This window comes from Pundamilia nyererei, unplaced genomic scaffold (assembly GCF_000239375.1).
Source record: "Pundamilia nyererei isolate P.nyererei 1_Seehausen unplaced genomic scaffold, PunNye1.0 scaffold00050, whole genome shotgun sequence".
NCBI lineage: Eukaryota > Metazoa > Chordata > Actinopteri > Cichliformes > Cichlidae > Pundamilia > Pundamilia nyererei.
The window spans coordinates 575,402-579,718 of record NW_005187451.1 but is presented as its reverse complement, the minus strand read 5'-3'; the positions used below and the strand labels follow the sequence as shown (position 1 = coordinate 579,718).

At 39.7% G+C, this 4,317-nt stretch overlaps 1 protein-coding gene across 1 annotated transcript in view; it reads right to left on the bottom strand.

Annotated features, from left to right (window-relative positions):
• The window catches only part of syn3 (synapsin III), a 127,799-nt gene extending 123,887 nt beyond the window's left edge, over nucleotides 1–3,912 (bottom strand). The window contains exons 1-2 of the mRNA XM_005733098.1: nucleotides 3,833–3,912; nucleotides 2,821–3,060 (exon numbers count right to left, since the gene is read on the bottom strand). The gene's annotated coding sequence lies outside the window, so the exon portion shown is untranslated. The remainder of the gene's footprint in view (nucleotides 1–2,820; nucleotides 3,061–3,832) is intronic.
• Between the last annotated feature and the right edge of the window lie 405 nt (nucleotides 3,913–4,317).

Genomic DNA, 4,317 nt, shown 5'->3' with positions numbered 1-4,317 from the left:
GGGACATTTAAACAATGGATAATCCGTATCCGCAACAAATTTTTGCTTTTCTCCTCAACAGAGAGCGTTCCCCGATTGAATAACAGCGCCGTAAAATAAGAAGAATGGCGCCTAATTACAGACTTAATAATACTGACTTAGTAATGTGTCACGTGAAGATTCAGCAGCCAGATGAAGTGTTTACTGACAATTGACAGTGATAGCGGACATTATCATCACTATTCCAACAATCTTCTCCACACAGACAAGCATAAACACGCTCGACTATCACTAAATCAAATTTAACACACATTTGTAATGACGCTAATTCAGTTTACAACAGGGTTCATTCGCTCGGTCAGCAGGTGGCGGTATCCTCGTACACTGGGGAGTACACTGCCATTAAACGAACAGAAGAAGAAGAAAACCCCTGCACATGCGCGGTACGGATTGGGTAGACCCGATTTGTACGGTCCGACTTTGCACATGCGCAGTAAGGATCGGGGAGTCCTGATCCGTAACTATCTTTTTATTTTTTTGTTTTTGTCTACATTATATTAAATTTTTCATTATCGGAAACATTTTAAGAGGTACTTATTATTCTTAACATCTTAACAGGTACTCTGACCCGTAACTATCGTAAAACGCTTTGACCGGAAGTAGAAACCTTTCGCACATGCGGGGTATCGATCGGGTTTCCGGTACGGATCGGGTAGTGACAGTGACAACACGTACAAATCGGGTCTACCCGATCGATACTGCACATGTGCAGATGTTTTCTTCTTCTGTTTCGTTTAATGGCAGTTTACTCCCCAGTGTACGAGGATACCGCTACCTGCTGACCGAGCGAATGAACCCTGTTGTAAACTGAATTAGCGTCATTACAAATGTGTGTTAAATTTGATTTAGTGATAGTCGAGTGTGTTTATGCTTGTCTGTGTGGAGAGGATTGTTAGAATAGTGATGATGATGTCCGCTATCACTATCAATTGTCAGTAAACACTTAATCTAGCTGATAAATCTTCACGTGACACAACATTGTTATTCTTTTACGGCGTTTTTGTTCAATCGGGGGACGCTCTCTGTTGAGGAGAAAAGCAGGAATTTGTTTGTATACGGATTATCCATTGTTTAAATGTCCCAGGCAGTCGAAAAGGAGGCAGAGCTGTTGAGAAATGCTAGGAGCTAACTGAGCGCTAACCATCATTCAAATATATTGAACGTCGCGATGTTGGCAAAGAGAGGGAGTGACGTAAGATTTGCGCATCCGGTACGGATCAGGTAGCGACAACAGCCTTAGCAACAGTGAAGGAAGATATTTCTCATTTATTTTGGTCATGCTTATACACGAATCTTTTCTGGCAAGAATTTTGTGTTTTTGTTGTTTCCTTTATCTTTTCTGAGTTCTCTCTTTGTTACGAGAAAATATTGTTTGGTTTCTTTAAGTACCCCATGCACAGGGCAAACAAATTTATTGATATTATTGGCTAAATTTCATATACATAAGTTGAAATTTTCTAACGCAAAACCATCCTTTCAGTGCTTTTTAAATGAAACCAAACAATATGTTAAAACCATACAACATTCTCAAAATCTAAAAGCTGTCAAAACCATAAACTTGTTCCCTGTTCAATATCATGTGATTCTTTAATAGACTGTGTCTATTTTGTTTTTTTTATACGAACCCCCTGACATTGTGTTTGCTATTTTGTATTTGTATATCTGTATTTTGTGCTTTGTCAATAAAGCGTATTCAAAAGAAAAAAGAAAAATAAAGAAACAGCCTTAGCAACAGGCTAGTAATCAAGATGGTGGTCGCAAGCACCCCTGTGCTAGCAACTGGCTAGCATTTAGCAGCTAAAAAAACTACACCTAGTTTAAATTAACAGACCCAGAAATAGAGTAAATCTTGGACCAGAAGGCCAGAAAGAAATGATGTTAAAGTATTCTTCTGACCAATATCAGCTTTTTCAACCAATTGTCAATATTTACTTGACTCCAAATCAGCAACTCTTTATCTTTTTTTTTTTGTTCTTAAATGTATTTAAAATTATTAAGCTTTCATATAGCCAGTGACATTCTGTACTGTCATCATACACACACACGGTCAGCTCTGATTTGTATGCTAAGAAGTCAAAATAAAAATGTCAATTTTCTGTGCTGCGCTTGTGTCTGCTGCCGAAATAGTTACTGCAGGTTTAAATTGGGTTAAAAGCATATATATGATTTTTAATATTATCAAGATATTACCTAAAATAATTAAAATACCTTAAAAAGTAAAATCTAAAAGTTAGCTTTTTACTTCAAACCAGATTAGTGACAAGTAGCAGCTCAATTAGGACTAAAACAGGCTCTTCTCCATCAGTTTCATGTCTCTGAATGGGAACCACACACACACACACACACACACACACGAGTTAATGTAGCCTGACATCTGCCTTAACACAGCACTAGACTGGCCACCCCCTGGTCACAGTCATGACATGGATAGCCCCACCTCCCCTCCCTTACAGCGGAGTGACTGGACTGCAGGCTGCAGAGACACGGCTGAGGGAATCCCTGCACAGATCCATATCACACGAGCTGCCAATTCAAATGAGTCTGACACAGCAAAACGCTGCGCTCGTGTAGCCAAAACACATTTTTCCATCGGAGCGATAATAATCAATAAAACATGATTAATGCCCAGGAAAAAAAAAAAGCTTCATTGTGTGAAGCAGCAGCTGTTCTCTCCTAACAGAATGAACCCGCAGCAGGAAGCACAAACACCCCGACAAAGGCTGGGAACAGAAACGTGGGCATGATGCTGAGAACCAGAAAGCGCAAACACGCACAATTTACCTGAGCGGCAATTGTCAGTTATCAGCAAGTGTCGGGCGATGACCCTTCGTCTTCTTCTACTGATGCTGCTGCCTCTTCTTCTTTTGCGCTCAGGTCCGCGGTCCTCCTCAGCCTCCCAGCCAAGTCCCCCTCACTCTCTTTCTCTCACTCTCTCTCCACAATGCATGCTGGGAACGTGAGGGGTGTAGCGTATTCATTACCGCAGTCGGTCCTGTAAGCTCATTGGTCGGATAATTATTTCTTAAAATGAAATGGAAAAATAAATTAAAGAAAATTATATTTTAAAAAAAATTCTCGTGTGTTTAATTCAAATATCCCTTTTAATATTTTTTTTGATTTTTTTTTAAAAATTAATCATGAAATGCTTATTTAATGTAGAAAATATGAACCTGCTGATCCATGTATTCAGTTTGCTGTATTTGTTGATCTCTTGAAGCTTGTTATAACAAAGGATGTCAGCGCATATAGAGAATGTGCAAAGGGACACTTTGACAAAGAGAATCACCATGGTTACGGTGACAGTCTGCAAAAATCTTAAATTGTCTAATATTTCATTGCTAAACTTGTGTGAAATAATGCAACACACACAGAGACACACACACAGACACAAAGTGCAACATTTGCCCCCGAAATGTAATGTAGCGCTATGACACTGCAGATTTTGATATCGATCAGATGCCAAGTAAATTCAGTATTTCTGATACCGATACCAGTACTGATAATTTTACCCTATAAAAGGCATCTTATCTAGGGGAGAGCAGTGTGTATGAATCATAAATTCTGAACACATTTGAATGAACACTAAATCACTTTTACATCTTTTTTACTTTCCACAATAATTTTGAAACTGGGTTTTTCTGAGACCTGCAATCTAAATGCGCCCGTCTTTAAAGGACTTAAAGGACTTATGCTATAAATATAATAGACATGAAAGTCAGCACTAAAAGGTTCAGACTATGTTCAGTGGGCTACAAACTGAACTTGGAAGATAGAAACAAAGTACTGATCTTACTGCGGTGGTATTAATCCAAGAGAGGCACTTATGACAGTAAGTTCACTACACTGAGATTGCCTCCACAGTCACCAGATCTAAATCCAATTGAGCACCATTGAGATGTGGTGGGACAGTAGATTCAAATTACAGATGCCGAGCTGACAAATCTGCTGCAACTGTGAGCTGTCATGTAAACATGGACTAAAATCTCTGAGGAATGATTCCAGCACCTCACTGAATCTGCACACAAAGAATTAAAGCGCTCAACATGCCACAACCAAAGTCTACAGCACAGGTGTCCAACTCCAGGCTTCGAGGGTCGGTGTCCTGCATGTTTAAGATGTGTCCTTGATCCAACACAGCTGATTTAAATGGCTACATTACCTCCTCAACATGTCTTGAAGTTCTCCAGAGGCCTGGCAATGAACTAATCATTTGATTCAGGTGTGTTGACCCAGGGTGAGATCTAAAACCTGCAGGACACCGGCCCTCGAGGCCTGGAG